At 37.3% G+C, this 20,167-nt stretch overlaps 1 protein-coding gene across 1 annotated transcript in view; it reads left to right on the top strand.

Moving 5' to 3' along the window:
• The window catches only part of TRMT11 (tRNA methyltransferase 11 homolog), a 151,513-nt gene extending 131,873 nt beyond the window's left edge, over positions 1-19,640 (top strand). Inside the window, exons 13-14 of the transcript XR_004299987.1 lie at positions 17,165-17,228; positions 19,600-19,640. The gene's annotated coding sequence lies outside the window, so the exon portion shown is untranslated. The remainder of the gene's footprint in view (positions 1-17,164; positions 17,229-19,599) is intronic.
• Positions 19,641-20,167: the final 527 nt, after the last annotated feature.

Here is a 20,167-nt window from a genome sequence, read left to right as displayed (position 1 = left end):
CTTTCAAAGATATGAGACATTCCAATTCTTCCCCCAGATAATGTTCCTTTTCTATTATTAATCAGATATCCCTAAATATGAATGTATTTATTTGTATGTGTATTTTAATGTATTTCCTATTTCTAAATGTGTTTCAATATTTCATTGTTTCACCAGTATTTGTTAAATGGGTTGCAGATTTTGAACAAGTTTTTGGCCTTCTTAGGTATTTAATTCTGTGAAATCCCTCATCTTTCTGATTTCCAGCCCTTTTTGCCATATCCTTGTACCTAATTACCCTGGTCTCCAGCCTTCTCCAAATTGTTTCTGACCCGTTTTCATTTTCATTTAGTCTCCACAGAGTTCTGAATTCATGACTCCATTTATCCAACCTTGTGTTCTCCCTTCAAAACCAGTCTTCCTATTTGCTCTCCATGGTGTTTCGGCTGTGGGCATCCCTTAAAGACCCCAGCCTGGCTTATTCTTCCAGTCCTAGTGCCTCCCATTAACTTCGGTGGTTCAACAGAACTGTTCACCCTGCCCTGCATCTCTCCAGACCTTGGGCTGGTACACCCCTGCTGAGGCCCACCCCTCCCAAGATCAAAAAAGGGGGTTCAGACATCCTGTAACCGTAGGGTCCTGTGATAGTTATCATATTGAGCAGAACACTCATAAGAGATTAAGATTGATTTGAACACTTGAAATGAACTTTATAATTGGCTTCCACCTATGGAAATCCATGAACAAGGATTGATTTTCCTCACCTACTTAGGAAAAAAAGCAATAAATCTTTGTTTTTTAGATACTATATGGTGCCCTTATATTTTTCCTGATTCCTTCAAGGGACATGAGATTAATGAGAGCAAATATGATTCTTGGGCATTGTAGTAGGAGAAGGAGTTTGACGGTTGGTCTCATTCTTCCTTGCAGTGTTCAGTCCACTTCTGAACACTGTGTTTCAACCTGTGCACCCACCAAATGAAAGAGATGTAGATAAGCTAGAGGCTGTCTAGAGGAGAACCTTCAGGGTGGGTTGTAGGAATGCAAAGCTATATTATGTAAAAAGAGGTTGAGAAGTCTGGGGAGAGTAAGTTTGGAGAAGAGAAGACTTGGGGGTGGTTGAGAGAGGACAAGGAATGTAGTTATCATCAGAATCACCAAATTGTCATGTAGAAGAAAGAACAGATGACTCCAAGGGATTGAAGTTGATTCAATGGGTCCCAGAGAGACATTATAGGCTCATTTTTTTTAAAAAAAGAAGAATAGTTCAAAGCTGAAATGTGCTGCTCAGGGAGAATATTCTGGACCTCTAGGCAACCAAGCATAAAGTGGATGACCACTTGGTGGGGATGTTGTAGAAGGGATTGACTCATTGATGGGATGATCTGGCCAAATGATCTCTAAGGTTTCCTTTTATCCTGGGATTATCTAGAGTATTTGAAATTGTCATGACAGGAGATTCCAGCACATTTTTAAAACTAAAATCACTATACAGTGCATGTTTTTAGATAATCTAAGAATCAATTTATTTCTATTATAATGGTAATGAGATATTAATGTATGGATGTGTTCTGTTTACTCATACAGCAAATTAGACCTCTTTTTTGGTCAACAAGTGCTATTGAATATTGTTGAAATAAATCTGGCTGCTTTTTCTACAAATTAACCACTCAGGCTCAATTAAGATAAGAACTTAACAAATGTTAGCTTCAGCCCCAATTTCTGGGTTAAAAATATTTATCTTTTTTCCTTTTTCCTTTGCTCCTTCCAAATTAGGAAAGTGATTAGAGAAATGATATACATATTATCACTGACAGTTAAGAATATGGTAAATCTGGAAACTCCAGTTAGGAGGACCTATTATTGAATAATTCAGTCTCATTTACTTTCATATGGGCTGAACCTCAGCTTTATGAATTTCTCTCCCCATAGCCTTACCTCCTCTTCTCAGTCTGAGTTCTTTCCATGTATTTCTGTGTCCCTGGACCCATTTCCTGTGTTCTGACTAGAGATTGGTCATTTGTGTACATGTTTGTTTCTCCCTATGGATGGCAATGTCTTGTACATTGTAATCCCCACACTTATTGCCCTCTCCTGCGTAAAGTGATTCTCAATAAATGTTTGTAGTTTCAAATGATTTCTACCATAAACTCATTCTGTTTATTTGCCGCAAGTTTGGTCTGGCAGTTAATATGCTAGCACTCATTAAATATCCCCTATGAGATTGTGATGAGCTTGTCTTGGAAGTTATAGGTCACTACCATTATGTGAGAAGGTAACAGACCTGGTGGCTCTGAGTGTATAGAAACATGGTCAAAAAGAAAATGCATTTGACAGGTTTTTTTTTAAACATGGTTTGTAAGTGGGGATGGCCTTTTCCTGTGGTCTGGAGCCACTGTTTCCCAGTGCTTAGACAGAGTTGTAAAAGAGCAGAGGACTCTTGGATCTCACCCCAGATCTACCACCGGCTAGCAATGTGGCATTGGGCCAAGCATGGGGTCTTTCTGGTCTCCACTTCTTCATCTGTGAAACAAGAGAAGGGAAATTCACTGGATTTGCAGCTTCTACCAGCTCTAATGTTCCTCGACACCAAACTGAGAAATTCCCCCTATCTCTGACATGGTACCCTTTCCCTCGACTCCTTATAATGTGTGCAAGTTCAGACAAGTTATTTAGCCTCTGAGTGGCTCCGCTTCCTAACTTATAAAGTGGGGGATACCTGTTTCTTAGTGCTATGATCAGGATCAAATGGGCTGATGCATATGAAATGTTCGAACAGTGTCTGATGCAGAAGCAGCACCAACTTAATGTTAGCTCTTTTATTTTGCTACTTTGCTGAAAAGATGTCAGTCAGTCCATCCCCTGTTGTTAAAATTACAAACTAATTCCTGATGTGGTGCCTGGCATAGGGAGCATACCCAATACTGGTTTTAAATCTATTTTCTATTCCTCTTTCAAGCAGCATTATATAAAGTTGTATTCAGAGTATCTTGATCACTCACTTACTCTGGTCCCCAACTTGTTATCTTTAACTCATACTCTGTAATGCTCAGTGTGTTTGTTTTTACACAACTGATCTTTGGCTTCTTTTTTTTTTTTTTTAAGATTTTATTTATTTATTTGACAGAGAGAGACACAGTGAGAAAGGGAACATAAGCAGGGGGAGTGGGAGAGGGAGAAGCACGCTTCCCGTGGAGCAGGTAGCCTGATGCGGGGCTTGATCCCAGGACCCTGGGATCATGACCTGAGCTGGAGGCAAACACTTAACGACTGAGCCACCCAGGTACCACTGATCTTTGGCTTATGTCTCATTGTCCCATGTCCTGAGACCATGGAGAGACTTCGACCTTGCCATTTCCATGTTCATAGAACTCATCAGTAGTATGTGGAGACAACTGGCACACAGAGATGATGTCTAGGGATATCTGAGTCTAATATTCTAATGGAACACTCAGCATCAGAATGCCCCAATCCTTCTAGAACTTTCATTTTGGCCTGGGCATAATGTTACATTGACATGATTGGAAGGTCAATAATTTCAGGTCAATATATTAGAAGTTTAATTATATCTATTTAGCATTTTGATCTGCGATAAGTTCTGTTCTAATTTTGTGGATGTAAGGAAATATATCCCATGAAGGTATGAGAGAGAAAGATAGGAAGGAAACAACAGTGGGGTCTTAAGTCTTAAGGAGTTAGCACTGTTATTTGATGTGGTGTTCTAGGTATTCTGAGTGCAGTACCCCTTAGAAGACATTGCTGACACAAAGAAACCCATTGCATACAAAATCCTTTCATATATGTAATACTCTTTAATGCTTATCACTATTATTTGATTTTTTAAATCTAAGGGTCAACTGAATTTCAGAGAGGTTAAATAACATGCCAGCAGGTAGCCAAGCCAGAATGTGGACTTGGGTCTTCTGACTCTAGGGTGTGTGCTCCAGGGTGTTCAGAGAGAAGAATGTGATGCTGTTTCTGCCAAATAAATCTTGAGTAAAATGCAGACGCCCCTTGTACATTTTGTTTGTCTTATTATTGTTAGGCTGTAGTCACAACTGTGATTGTCCGAAGTGGTCCACGATTTTCCAACTTTGAATTTTTGACAGAGTCATGATTTAAAGCTTCAAGCATATGATTATGAGATGGTGGTTCTCAACATTAACCACAACCTCCCTGCTAACCACACAGCAGCCAACTCTCAAGATTTCCTCTAGGAGAGTAGAGGGATTTTTCTCCCCACATGCAGTCCAACTCCATGGGAAAACATTAGCAGTGACCAATGACTTTCTGAACGAATGCTCAAATCTGAGGTAGATGTGAACCTTTGTTCCTCCACAAGAGGAAGCCACCGTCAGAGTATTCTCTATGAATACCTTTGAGAGATGTCACTTTTGGTCATTATCTATCAGCCTTCAGGAGAATTGCTGTAGTTACTTAGCATGCAGTGGGAAGTGTTGTATCTTGAGGCAAAGTATATTGATCTTTATGGATATTTATATTTATTTCCTTTGGCAGACATGGACAAAGACATTTTTGAAAAATGGTTCATTCAAGTCTGTGGACAGACAAAGCAAAATATATTTTTAAAAATCTACCACAGAAAGGATAATAATAGCTTCCTTGACTGAAGACAACAGACAGGCATAAAATATAAGGGAATTATTTCATCCTGGACAAGAGAATTGCTGTTACAGCAAATTTTGACCTTGTCACAGTCTGGATAACTTTTAGGTTTTAAACTTCCACCCCCACAGACCCCAGTCCACAGAGGAGATAACTGATCTGGGGTTTAGCAGTATTGGCAAGGTGGTGCATTATGGGATTTAGCTATAGAGTGTTTGCTCCCCAAGGAGAGAACTGCAGGAATTTTAAGAACTTGCATCAATTCCCTTGTGTAGAAGCAGTATGTCTAAGTATATTTCAAGTAAATCCTCAACTCAACACATAAAGCTGCAGTTACACCACACCTTTAAAAGGAAATTAGAGCATGGGAATGAGGCCAGACTGACCTTCATCCACCGTTTATCTCTTCAATTGCCCTGTCAGTCCATTTCAGTCACATGTTAGAGAGGCTTTCCGTTTCACTGAGAGCACGTTCACCTCCCCTCCCGCCCACCCCACTACCACGTTGGTGTGAGGCTCTTGATTTTTCTTTTAGGCCCTTAGCAGTATAGCAATCTGGATTGTTTCTTTAGACATGGTTTCTCTAGCAAATGGATTCATTTCACAACTCTTCTTATGACAAGTTTTTAAACACTGATTCATCAATTCCCTTTTTTAAAAAAATGTCCTCAGTAATGGCCTTAGGGAGGTAGGTTTGATCTGGTGAGTGTAAGACAAAACCTCAGGCTTTGACAAGTGGCAACAAATGCTGGTGAGGATGTAGAGGAAAGGGAGCCCTAGCGCCTGTTGGTAGGAGTGCAAACGGGTACAGCCATATGTATGGCGGTTTCTCAGAAAGTTGCTGGAAGTACCATATTACCCAGCAGTTCCACCTCTGGGATTATGTCTGAAGGCAATGAAAACGCTATGTTGAAGAGATACCTGCACCCCATGTATAGCAGCACTATTGACAAAAGCCATGACATGAAAACAACCTAAGTGTCCATTGATAGGTGAATGAAAACAATGTGATGTCTATGCTTAGATCCATATAATGGAATATTATTTAGCTATCAGCTGGAACTATAAAAAATGCTGCCATCTGTGACAGCACGAATGGACCTTGAGGACATTATGCTAAATGAAATAAGTCAGACAGAGAAAGACAAATACTGCATGATCTCACTTATATGGAATCTAAAAATAACAAAGCAAAAAACCAAAATCATACAAAAAGAAATCAGACTCGTGGTTATCATAGGTGAGGGGTGAGGGAAATGGAGGTAGGTGGTCAAAAGGTACAAACTTCCACTTAAGATGAGTAAGTACTAGGAATGGGTTGCACGATGTGATGGCTGTAGTTAACACTGCCGTCTGGGATACATGACGGTTGTCAAGAGAGTAAATCCTAACAGTTCTTATCACAGGGAAAAAACTTTTTTCCTTTTCTTTTTTTGTATCTCTATGAGATGATGGATATTAACTAAACTTACTGTGGTCCATCATTTCACAATATATGTAAATCAAAATCATTATGCTATACATTTTAAACTTACGCAGTGCTATATGTCTTTTATATATCTCAATAAAACTGGGGGGGGGGTTGGAACAAAAAAACTCCCAGCCTTTGAAGAAATACAATATACCTTAGTGGCATAATAACTCTATTGCTTAGACGAGGGTGCATGCTCATTAGGGCAACTTAGTGGCATCATGACTAGGGTCATTTATTCATGTTACTGCTTGTTTTTCAAATGTAATCTGGGAGAGAGTGGCAGTAAATAACCATTCTACCTGCTTCAGTAGAGATGGTGAGATTCCCGGGGTTCATGTGGAAAAAATGGGATAGCAATATGGATAATTTCACGAATTCATAAAGCTAATGATTTATCTATTTGATACTTAAAATTTGTATTAATTTTATCCCCGATCACACGTTAGAAGTAAATCTCATTGCTTGTAGAGTTTATTATAACATTACCACCTGTGTGTGTCTGTTGGGGGGGGTAACTTTGAAGACAAACCTAAGGTACAGGTGGTACAGGTCTTAGGACCTGTCAATTGGTAGGTTGTCCATTTGCTTTTGCTCCTGGTCATCTGCATCGAATAAGTACATTTTGAACTATTCCAAGCAGGTCAAAATTATCTGACTTTGTTTGGGTTGTGCTTTGGTGTTCTCCTGTTGACCTTTTGTCTGTTACCTGACTTCGGTTAAGTAGGGAGTCACAACATGGGTGTCTGGCCAGGTCTTACCTCTATCTCAATGTGTATCTATAATGTAGTCTCACTGTCTGATGGGGGTTGCTAGTGAGAAATATGTGAGTTTGAAACAAAAACTATTTTTATTTTTGTGGAGTGATGATCAATAAGCCATTCATTCTATTTGACTTAAACTGATCACAGTAGTAGGTTATGGTCTCTTCAACACAGTACTGACACCATGACTGTTTTTAATGACTTCCAACATAGGAAGAAAAACTAAGAACTCAGAACTCAGGGTGGGTGTGGTAGGGGAATTATAGTATAAAATCCATATGTTTTAGAATTGGTTGTATTATATGAGGTTGGAAGAGCTCAGGTATGTTTTGGGTTAGTTCAGTCCCTCAAACTATTCCTTTCAAATGTTTTCTTTCAACCAAATCTGAAACACATTTTGCCAAAACCTTTTTTCCCTTAATTTTTAAAGCCATGTGTATTTAAAGGGACATTTAATCCATATGTTTTGGCTCATTTACACTTAACTCATCAAGATATTGTTTTTAAGAGCTATTTGAGCTCCACGAAGCCCATTTTATAAGTCTTTTCTTCCGCAGTACTAGGAAGTTGTGTTTTGCTGGAAACAGAAATTGAACCCACAAAATAATTAAGTTCGGATGAAAATTGAGAGTGTACAAGATTTTTGAGAGCCACCAAACTTCACTTAGAAAACAATGTTATCCTCTTGTAGTTTTTTAGTTATTTCTTCTAAGTACCAATATGCTTTAGCCAGGATGCTAAATTTGATCATCTATTAAATCTTTCTTTTGCAGTTAAATGTCTGAATGCTTATTGTCCAGAATGTGTTCTTTAGTGTAAAGGATAAAAGCAAGTTCAAAAAAAATAAGAAGAATACATAAAAGAGTGAGCTCTAAACTCCTTTAGAGGTAGATGCGGAGCTGTCAGCTTGGACCTTCAGGGTGCCTTCCTTTGCTGTTCCCACCAGCGTTTCCATAGAGTTCTGCCTGTTCTTTCCCTCAAAGGTCTTTCTGCTGCATTGCAGGGAGATAAGGAGCTGCTGCTGCACAGGATCTCACTGTGTTATATCCTCCGCACCTCCAGGATCCTCAGATTTGTCCTGCTGGGTAGACGGATGACTCTAGGGCACTTATGAAACATGTAGTGGGATTGCCCATCTGTCTTGTATTTCCCTGGAGGTTCAGGTTCTGAAGACATTCCTGGAGAGAATTCCAGAAAATCAGTACATGTTTTACATAGAATACACATAGACAGTGTCTCTAAAGAGTTGTGAGGCTGAAAAGCTTTTCAAGTCAGTAATGACCTAAAGTTATCATCTCATCATCTCAGGGAAGTTGAGCACCTCTGAAACAAATTTTGCCCATTGAGCCTCAATATCCAATGAAAAAGAATGACCCTTTCATTAAGAAATTAGCACCAACAAAAAATGTTCTACAACTCAGTTTCCTCCACATGCCTCAGAATTGTTTGAGCAAGATTTCTAGAGGGCATTGAATTGTTGACACTCTTTTCTTCTCATGTGTGAGTAGACAAAGAGTAAAAATCTTTTTCTTTTTTTAAAAAAGATTTATTTATTTATTTGAGAGAGAGAGCAGAGGGAGGGGCAGAGGGAGAAAGAGAGACTCTTGAGCAGACTCCCCACTGAGCGCAGAGCTTGACACCGGGCTTGATCTCATGACCCTGAGATCATGACCTGAACCGAAATCAAGAGTCGGATGCTTAACCGACTGAGCCTCCCAGGTGCCCCCAAATCTTTTTCAATTAGAGAAGATGTGAGTAAAAATGAGCATGATTTTTATATTGACAATAAAATACAAAAATGTATGTCATGATTAAGTGAATATCAGTTGATATAAATAAAAATCTTTAGGATCTTAACAGTCTGAACACCTGAGAGTAAATTATATTTCTTCAAAGACTAATTTTTACTGTAGGAAATCAAATTTGTGGTACAATATTAATGGGGTATAATGAGTTTGATAGGGCAGTTTTGTGTACTTTTTATATCTTTCCTTTTAGAATGAACATGAGTTCTTTTCTCTCAGCATTACATCCAGAGTGTATTTATCCTCTGAATCTCACACCAAGACTGCCCTTGACAGTTAGGTGTACTGCCTATAAAGAAGTGAGTTGTCAATCTACATGGAATTCTCGGGAAGTTTACTATTATTTTTTAAGGCAAATATTTGATTTGGGAACAGATATCCATTATTTTGAACTTTTCAAGCTTCTCACAAGTACATAAAGGAACCTGGTTACCAGATGTTTAATATCTATGAGAGAGAAAGAGAAATTCAATGATATAGTGGTCTCTTCTGAAAAATAGTATTAAAAAATTTAATTGTCATAATATTGAATAATAACTTTCAATGTTTTTTCACAATAAATCTATTTCATTGAGCTGAATTTATGGTCAGTTTATTATTTTTATATTTTAACACTAGTAAAGTTGTGGGAAAATCACATATTTAGACATGTATATTAATATATATACAAACCTTTTCAGTCTTTGGCCTTAATATTATTAAATTGTATTTATCAAAATTTTAAAATGTCAGTAAACCAGTTCTCATAGACATTAACTCAACAATAAAGCATACTTAGCCACAAAGTTAGCTTTTATGAGCTTATATATGATGTGCTCCTTTATTTTCCTGATGCTATCCTTGAGTTAAGTAATAATGCAAACTTTAAGAAATAGTATGGATAGTATGAAATGTAGAAATAGTTAAAGTTCTTTCTTGTATATTTTCAATTTCATTTATTAATTTTTAATAGTATAACTAATAAATATATTTAGGCCATAAAAACAATACAGGCATACCTCATCTTATTGCACTTCGCTTTATTGTGTTTCACAGATACTGAGTTTTTCATAGATTGAAGGTTTGTGGCAAGCCTGCAGTGAGCAAGTCTGTTGGTGCCATTTTTCTGACAGCATTTGCTCACTTTGTATCTCCGTGTCATATTTTGGTAATTCTCACAATATTTCAAACTTTTTTATTATTATTATTATGATTTATTATGGTGATCTGTGGTCAATGATTACAGCTCACTGAAAGCTCAGACGATGGTTAACATTTTTTAGCAATAAAGTATTTTTAAATTAAGGAATATACATTGTTTTTTTTAGACATAATGCTGTTGTACCCCCAGTAGACTACAGGATAGTGTAAACATAACTTTTATACGCACCAGGAAACCAAAAAATTCATTTGAGTCACTTTATTGTGATATTTGCTTTACTGCAGGGGTCTGGAACTGAACCTGAAATATAGCTGAAGTTATACCTATATTATAGATAAAGCTATACTCTCCTTTGATCATCACCATCAATCCTGATTCTTTTTGAGAAGTACCAACAACATTTAATATGATGTGTATCTTTACAGACCATTTTACTTTTACTTATGTGAGATATATTTATGGCCCTAGGCTATACACAGCACTTTTTAAAAAATGTGTGTGTTTTAAAATATAAATTATATTTTAATGTATATATTATTCTGCAGTTTCTATTTGACCACCTTGATAAACTTTCTAATGAACTGTAATAATTTATAAGGTGATTTTTTTAGATTTTTTTTGGTAGATGGTAATATCATATTCAAATAATGATAATTTTATCTTTTCCCTTATGATCTTTATATCTCTCTTTTTTTTTCTTGGATAGACAAGGATAGAGAGTAAGCATTGAATAGACAATGATAATATCAGTGTCTTTTATTATTCCTTATTGTATACTGCTTCTAATATTTCATGCATTGTGTATGGTACTTATATAATTCAACTACTGACACTCTATTAAGGTAAAATTTTCCTTCTATTCCTAGTTTGCTAAGATAAAAAAAAAATCAGGTGTTAAATTTCATCCAATGTCTTTACATTATTTAGCTTTTGTCTTTTGTCTTTTCATACGGAGAATTGATGGATTTTCTAGTATTGAACCATCCTTGAATTCCTGGGATAAACCAAATTTAATCTTGATATTTAATTTTTAAAAATACATCTATAAATTTTATTTGCTAATGTTTTATTTAATGTGTATATGTCTTAATTTGTAAACCTGATTGGGTCCTAGTTTCTTTTCTTGTGCTTTGTCTTGTTTTGGTATCAGTGCTATATTTGCTTAGCGAAGTGGGTCACATTACTTCTCATCTTTTTCTTTGCTCCAAAAAGAAATATAATATAATATAATAGGGATATTATCTGTTTTTTAAGGGTGTGATAAAATTTCCAAGTGAAAACTTGGATTGGGTGCCTTTTGAAGTATAACATTTTGATAATTAGTTTAATTTCTTCAGTGGTTATTCCTTTGTGTGAATCTTTTAAGCTTCTCTTTGAGCCAGTTTTGGTGATCCACATATTTTTTTCTGGAAAATTGTCCATTTCAGCTAAGGGTTCATCTAGGTATGCTAAATTTGCCACCTAAAAATAGGCATTTCTTTCCTACATTGCAGGTTAAGAGTAGAGGAATTGCTTTTCTTGCCAAGTTAATTTTAACTTTTGTACCAGCAAAACAAACTATACACTACTCCAGTTTTTGTGATGTCTCCAATGAAATTAGTTATTTTGTTGTGGGAAATAACTGTAGGAAATTCTGCCTTTATTTTTTTTAACCAAGTGGTAATGCATTTAAATAATGCCACCCCCAACTCCAGATTCAAGAATCAGAAAATTCCACAATACTTCTAATTTTCTTAAACTCTGTGTTTCCTCATCAATAAAATTGAAAAAAATATCTTGCTATCTTATGGAGGTAGTAGCTATGTTAAAGTATATAATGACTCTACTAACCTCTACCCAGAGTTTGTGCATATTAAATTATAGAAATTTTTTTTTTATTAATATATACCCTTTGCTTTAAAGAAAATGTAGTGTAAGCTGTGTATTTGCATAAGAGAGTTTTCCTCAATGGATACGCAATTAGAATTGAATCTGGAGCTTTGGACTGTTGTCTAAATTTAAATTATCAAACTTAATTAAAAGCAAAGCAAATAAAAAGCGGTTGTACTTAGTTAATTGTGGTTCTAATAAAAGTAAGCAGTCAAGTAAGTTAAGTAGTCAAAAGTAGTTGTGTTTTCATAGACATAGTAAATCAGTGAGAATGATTTTGCTGACTTAGTAGAGATTGTATGAAAGTAGCAGGTCTGAAGATGTGCAGGCAAAAATCTCTAGGTTTTTCTGCTGTTACAAAAGTTAAGATGTATTTGGCATGGAGAGAAATTTCTCTACTCTAAGCCTGTCAAGCCTGGCAGGACAGTGAAGGTGATTTGAGAAGAAAAGTTCAGGAGAGGAGGTCAAGAAGCTAAATTAGAAGTTCTGTTCAGTTTGGGACACGTGGTTAACTAACTTAAATCATTATTTTGTGAAAGGTATGTGTATGGTGTATATTCAGTCACAGCTCAAGAACCTTTCTTCAGCAGCACTTGCTCAGTTTTGCCCTTTATCTTTGACCTTCTTAATAAGATAAATGTCTTTTATACTAAGGATGAGTGAAATCCAGTCTCATTAATTAAATAGCTTTTTCTTTCTCTTAGCGTTGCCTTAAGATTTCATTATTCCAAGACTCTTTCTGTCTTAATTTTCCTGTCAACTTTGAGTATTCCTTTCTCTGTTATACCCTACCAGGAAAAAAGCTCCCACGTTTTCTTAGCAGACCACTTGTCTTACGGCCCTAAATTTTCAGATCTAAGACACACAATTACATGGTTAGAAGTTTGTGTTTTTTAATGCTTCCTTGCACTATTCTCCTCAAGAGATTTAAACTGTACCACCTAGCAATAAATCTACTTTTTTATTGGTGGGGGTCCCTGACTTCTTTGTGATGAGGAGATTTCTATATCTCATCAACTCTCCATCCCTAGAAAAAAAAATAGGTAGGTGATATATAGTGAGAAGATATAGTATATTGGAGAAAGGAGGGGAGGGATGATTGTTAAGGAAATCATGCTTGCATTGCTCTATGGAGTAAGGGCACACTTTTTAGCCCAACTATGCCATGTCCTTAAGAGACATTCCTTTAAAGGGGGATACCTAAATACTGGATGTGTTGTGATTGCATGTTGGCATTTGGCTTTGATTGTGCTTGTTTTAAATTACGATTTCTGAACATCAATATCATCTACTTTATTTTTAAATGTGTGGAATTTTCCAATTGATTAAACTTGAATTTTATGCAACAAAGGCTGTAACTTCCAATTTGTAAGTAGAAATAGCATCAAGAAATAGAGAAGGAACTTGGATTGTGTAGTTAGAAAACCCACATTGGAACTCTAGCTCTGCCATATTTTAGCTGAGTAAATTTGATGAAGGCACTCACAATTTCTGAATTTCAGTATACACATCAGTAGGAATGATAATATCCATCTCATAGAGCTGTTGTAAAGATAAAATGAAATGTCGTTCGTAAAGCACTAGTGAGGCCTGGTATGTAGAAGACCCTTGATATTAATTCCTCTTTTCTTCAGTAGCTATACTAACAGTGCTGGGAGCAAGAAGATCATTCTCTTCCAGTCTCTATTTCTTACAAACTATATGACCTTGGTGATTCCCATACATGTTTCTTTACTATAAAGTGGGAAGAAATATCTTCCCAAATGAAAGATCTCTTTTATAGAAATTTTGTGGTTTTCAAATGAGAAAGTAGTAGAAATGCAATAAATTTTTGAAAATTTTAAGTTCTAAGGAAATACAAGCCATTCTCTTTAAAAGTAGATATCAATTCAGGCACTGATAGACATACATTGTATCTTATCACAAAAGTGCAATAAACAAGCATTCAGGAAAGAGCAAGTCTTAATATCTAAGATCATATTTCACCACATTTATCCTTGGTCATTTTCTAAGTCCATGTGCAAATAAGATTCTAAAAAATGATTTTTTTCTGACTATTGATATTTGTTCTTTTACAAATATAATTGTGGGACACTGAAAGCCATTTCACTTCCTGAGAAACAATTAAGAGCATATTGAATCTTCTCCTAGAAAATATATACATATAATGGCAAGAAGATCAGGAGTTTAATTTTGAAGGAAAGTAAATCGACAGATTTAGGTTGAAAGAGAAACGAGATTATTTATCAAGGTCAAATGAAAATAAATATTGTTAGAAGTTTTGTTTTGTTTTTAGAGATAATACTCATCTTGAAGAAACTGCCACTTGACAGAACAAATTTGCTTGAGTAGCCGATTTTCTCTTCTTTTTGTTTAATTTTTTTTATAATTATGTCAGATTTGGAAAAGAAATAAGAATGAGCTCTGTTACCGTCATGGAGACTCTTTCTGCACAAGAGAACTGATTTACCAACATGCCAAATCACCGACCATAGCCCTAGCAAAGAAGGGTTTGATTTTTTTTTTTTTTTTTGAAATTAGAATAATGCACGACATTGCTTTATGTAATTAGGTGTCAACCCAGTTGCATACATAAGCTTTGTGCTGATAAGTGGAGAGTCTGTGATAATGCTTAGAAGTACTTCAGAGTCTGGGCTCTATGATGGGGCCACTTGACTCGCTGTGATCTGAGTTGGAACACACTGCTTTATTCCACAGCCATCTACACCGAGAGTGAGGAAGAACAATTTACCAACTAAAGCAACAAAGCAATTGAGGTAGACAGAAAGTAATTAGTTTTTAATGATCTTTTGGAAGTCACATGAATAGATTGATTTCTGTTTTGATCTTGCTTGAATTAATAGCAGCTTTTGAGTCTTCCATCCCACTTCGGCTCGCATTGTTTCTCCATTTCACGGTCTAACGCTCCTGCCGTTCAGGTTTTACTTGGACCATTGTTCCATTTTGTAAGGCTCTGCCCAGTGTTTTTGTGCTCTTCAGCTTTAAACATTGTTGTGGTGTTTTCCTTTTATTTCTATAGCTGTTTCCTCTTGGGAATTTGATGGGGTTATTATCACTTCCAAGGGGCTAACATCCAAATTGGAGGTTCATCGTCAATTCATCTCTCGCTGAGACAAGCTCTATAGGACTCCTTGTGAAGAGTGGTTTCAGCCCTGTCCTGGTTAGAGCTCAGACTTTCCCTTCTCTCCTTTTTGGATTATCTAAGTTATTTAGAACCAACTAATGAGGTTGCAAGGAAGCAGTTCGAATGACTGGAGTGGCTGTTAGGACTAAAAAGCTTTTCTCAATAATAAATTTACTTCTCTCCAAAGCTTTCCAGACAACAGCAACATCCCCAGTTTCTACTCAAGCTTTGTCACCAACTCCCTATTTCACGGGCAGGCGGGTGTCTGCATTCCTCTACTCTACTTCCCACATGCCCATACAATTCTCACATACTTTTCCTTGTCCGGAAGGTAGTAAAGGCTCACAGTTTTTTCCTTCTTTGTTTGTTTGTTTGTTTGTTTGCTTTTGGTCAATCAAGCTATGCATGTATATTTTTTAAAGTTTTTTTTTTTAAGAAAATGAAGAAAAAATCAGTCAAGTTTGCTGCAATTAGAGACTTTCAACATCTTAAAATAGACCTCCTGGTTTTTCTGTATAAATGTATTCTGCAATATATGATAATTTTTATATAGTTGTGCTTTAAAATAATTTTCCACTTAATTTAAAGAGATCATTTTTCTATGTCAAAAAATATAGATCTCCATGATACTTTTCAAAGACTGCCAGAAGAAGTATTGCATGTTTATGGTCCTGGGCTTTATGATGGCTATAGGAAGAAAATAGAACTGATTTGAAACTAGTAAAAGATCAAATAAACACCACTGCTGAAGACTTCTGGAAAGGAGAAATAGGAACAAACAAGCTTAGGGAAGTCAAAAGAAATTACCTTCTGGTATGAATCAATAGATTTTAGACCAGTAACCAAACACTACACTTACACTGAGTGTGAATTAGTACTTTGGAAATTGAATGTCTGAGTGCTGGGAGTGCTGGGATTATGAATTTTCTTAGTCTGTCATTGACTTCCCCACACTCCACAGGACAGAAGAGGGAAGTGGAAAACGGAAGAGAGAGCAGGAAAAAGGTAGAAGATAAGATGCAGGAGCCAAATTGGACAAGAGAGAAGGAGAATGCTGGGCTAGCATGTTGGGAAGAAGCCTTAAGAGAGGAAAAGGGAGGGGCGTCGGGATATTTACAGCCAACATTCCATTTAGCACCAGGCACCCAGTGGAGAAAAGGCAATTTATCCTTGTCATAAACCTGGCTGTGCTGCTTCTCTTGCTGCCAGGCATTTTGTTCCCAGAAGAAGGGGCTACCCAGGAATGTAAGGGGAAGTGGGGGGTGGGTGGGAGGGAAGGTCAGGAAAGGCTTTCATGGCCAGCACCCTTAGTCAATTTCAGGTTAGATTACAGCCTTGTCACTTTATCTTCTTTGTTTATTACGCTCTTTTGGTTTCCATTTTGTGTTTTGTATAGTTGGGCATCTCTAGCTCTCCATTTCTTCCTTTTATTTAGCTAAGTATAGTTTTAAAATTTAAAAATTTATTTAAAATCCTTTCTAACTATGCCATAAAATGCTATCATGTTTTTCTTCAATCCTTTACCTTATAGAGGTCAAAATCTTCTGATTTTGTAAAAACAAATCTTCAGTCTGACTGAGGGTTTATATTAATCTACCATCTTTGTGGTTTTAGTATTTCAATGGCAGATATCCCACGTACGATGTTTTTTTATTCTGTACATTTTGTTTCACGAGGATGTCTGAATATGGTCCATCCACTGAAGCCTGGAGAACCTAACCTTCACCAAAAGGACAAACGGTTGCTTTCTTTTGTGTCAGTGACAAAGTTTGGATACACAATGTGCATCTTCCAGTGACCTTTGGGGTAATTTGGACTTTGGGCATTTTTCCAAATTAAGGAAGGAATTTTAACAGTTGCCTATTGTTCTTATGAATTCAACCTCATCCACAATCCAGCATTCTGGGAATTTTCCACCTTTCCCATCAGTAGTCATTCAGCTGTAGTAAAGGCACTCCGTGTCCTCATCATGGGACAGAGTTTCTGTAACACATTGGCCCACTTGCTCCAGAGGGAAAAGACATAGTAGGATTAGGCAGTGGATTCAAATTGTGGCTCTGTCTCCTGGCAAAATGATCTTCTTACTAGAATTTGGTTTCCTCATGTGTTTAAGGAGGACATAATAATATTTGTCTCATAGAGTTGTGGTGGTGACTCAATGAAATTCTGTAAGTGCCCGGTACACGGTAAGTCCTCTGTAAGTAATAAGTGCTGGCTCGTTATCATTGTTTACATTAATAACAATTATTAGCCATAACTTCAAATCCTTATATGCTGTTTAGGGGTTAAAATTAGCAGACATTAATCACCTAGAGGATATTTAAGTATTAAACTGTAAGATAAGAACTATGTTTTCAATTGCAGGCACTCAAATGAAGGAAAGATTTATGTGGGCCAGCTGAGGGGGAAAGAAGACTTCCCTAAAGAGGTAAGAACTGAACTGGGCCTTGAAGAGCAGATAGAATTTAAAACATACAGAAGGGAATTTAAGGTTCAAGAGACAGGAAGTCAGGGAGAACAGTGTGAGTAAGCATATAACAAAAAAAAGGGTAGGGTTTCAGAGCTGTTTTTCTGGGTTATATTTGTCCAACAGTTATTCTCTCCCTTTTCCTTTCTATCAGTACCCTGTTATTAAATTAAATCAAGTTTTTTTTTTTTTTTAGCTGTGACCTGCACCAAAATAATAAATATGCTCATAATATTATGCCATTTTAAAATCCTTATGAATCTTGGTTAGTTTAGTATTCACCTTTGAAAGCATACCATTTTGGAATTAATTCTAGGGAGCTATGTTTGCAAGACTGCATATATTTTAGGCAAATTGAAAGAGTTGATATTCCTAGGGACAACATGAAATTTCTAAGGAAAAGCATTGCATTTCAACAATGAGTAAACACCATCTCGTGTCTAGGCTGGCTGTTCTCCATTCACTAGAGAAATCATATTGAGCAATCTACTGTCATAAGATACAGTGCTACTGGAGGGCTCGGTCCCTGCAGTCACCTCTTGTCCTCTGCACTCTCCCGCAGTCCCAACTGTGAAGGGATCTTCAGAGGTGGGAACTTACAGCAAGGTGGAGCCAGCCAGGGAGTCAGGGGGTGCTGAGGACTCTACAGTTGAAGCAGGTTAAAAATATAAACCAGAATTTCACTGCAACTGTAAATGGAAGATTAGGGAGGTGGTTTTTAAAAAAAATCCTGAGATTGTATGATGCTCTGTATAATAAAGTTTAGGGGGAGGTGAAATGAAACTGTTCCTAGTGATGTACTCATTTAGTTCTTACTCTCTACAAACATCATTGATTACTACTCCTGATATGCCCTGCTGGTATCTTCGTTGGCCTGGTCTATGGTGAGTGACCGGCAGGCCAGGCCGTGGGGTCCCGACCAACATTCCCTTACCAGGCAAACGCAACTTGGCCGCCTCCAAGGCCCAGCCTGTCCACCCATTTTTACCTTTAGCTCTTACTTAAATGTAGGGGTAGTTTACGTGATCTATTTAATTACATGCATTCTTTCCCAAAGCCTTTTATTTTCTGTGAAAGCCCCTGTATTGAAAGACTCTGTTGGCCACTGTATCTGAGCATCCCTTGGAAGGGAGTCAGGAAAGGACTATAGCTTAGTGTGTTTGAAACTAAACAGATGTGGGTTGAAGTTCTGTCTCCATCACTTGTTAGCTGTATGATTGGGAGCAAGTTATTTAAGCTTGTTTGCTCCCTAGTAAAATAAGGATAATAATAGCATTTAGCGCAAAGTTTTTTAAAAAATAGAGTAAAAGAAAAAGTGTGTTTAGGTTACTTAGTACAGTGATTGATACATAGTGAATTATCATTAAATGAGATTGATTATTAATCAGTAACCGATCTATTAATAATCAATGTGACTATTAATGATAAATGTAATAATATACTTCTATTGTTAACACACTCTTTAATAAATATAATGATGAACATTGAAAATACCTACTGTTAGCTGCTACTACAATTGTTATCAGAGTGTTTGATTCAATTAACTTTGTCAGTTCCCTGACCTGCCCGTAGGGATAATAGTACCTCCAGGCTCACGCTGTGAGCTGTGCCCAGACTTACCTGAGAGATGGGGTTATGCCCGTGCTTTACAGACCACACAGTAATTATTATGGCAAAGATGGAAATAAGTAGATGATGTCTGGTAGCACTTTTGACCTTAATGTATGTGACCAGAACCTGCAAGACAGAGTTTTGGTGAGTGCTAACCTTTTAAAAGTTAGGGCCAATGTTTCTGGAGAGCCAGATGGGTGGTTGGCAATGGAGCGGAGTGCTGTGTCCTGAAAGCCTAGCTGAGCAGCTTCCGGTTCTGTTTCCCTGCTTGGCACAGCCGGTGTGCCTTTAGCACTTTTGTACCTACCCCGTAATTACAGAATTTGTCATCTTCTAAGAGAATTACTTTGCTAAGGAACATCCTTTTTTTTTTTTCTTAAGATTTTATTTATTTATTTGAGAGAGAGAGAGTGAGAGAGACAGCACATGAGAGGGTCAGAGGGAGAAGCAGACTCCCTGCCGAGCAGGGAGCCCGACGCGGGACTCGATCCAGGGACTCCAGGATCATGACCTGAGCCGAAGGCAGTCGCTTAACCAACTGAGCCACCCAGGCGCCCGCTAAGGAACATTCTTTCTTCCTTTTCTTCTTTTGTAACTTTATTGGGATAATCTCACTGGGCATCCACATTGGGTTAGACCTCTGTGAGGCCTTACACCTGCATCATTTAATACCATCCTGATAGTCATCCTCTGAAGTGTACATTATCACCTATATTTACAGGTGCTTCACTAACTTGCCTAATGATAAATGGTAGAGCCGGGATTAAAGCCTTTATCAAACTGAAGGTAAGTCTGCTCTTTCCACGGCCTTAGTTCCCTGATGCTCCTATTGCTTAAGCACAAGTGTAGAAAAAGGGCATAAAAGAGAGTGGTTCTCTGGGGGAGAGTGGGGCGGCTTCCCTAAGGAGGTTTGTAAAGTGGCCGGGGCAACTGGATGGTCACAGTGACTGGGCTGAGGAGGTGCTGCTAGATTTGGGAGGCGGGGCCCACGGATACCAAATGTTTTGTGGCGTTCTGGACGGTACGACTGGAGAATTGTCCTGCCCGAAATGCCAGTTGTGACCTCAGACAAGGGACTAGGTGATTCAGAAATGGCTCTTGCTATTTCTTCTGAAGTGGTAAAGGGCGGCTGTCATGGGTTTGTGGTTATATTTTGTAGTTTTTGCTTGCATGCATCTTACAGTGTTGAAAAACCAGCCCTCACTTCCCAACTAAGAGTCTTGTTTCTCTTCAGGCGTTTTGTTTCTATGCTCTTTATAACCCTTATCACAACTTATTAATCTCTGTAT

The sequence above is a fragment of the Phoca vitulina genome, unplaced genomic scaffold (genome assembly GCF_004348235.1).
Source record: "Phoca vitulina isolate PV1807 unplaced genomic scaffold, GSC_HSeal_1.0 scaffold9, whole genome shotgun sequence".
Lineage (NCBI taxonomy): Eukaryota > Metazoa > Chordata > Mammalia > Carnivora > Phocidae > Phoca > Phoca vitulina.
This window is presented reverse-complemented; position numbering and strand designations above follow the sequence as displayed.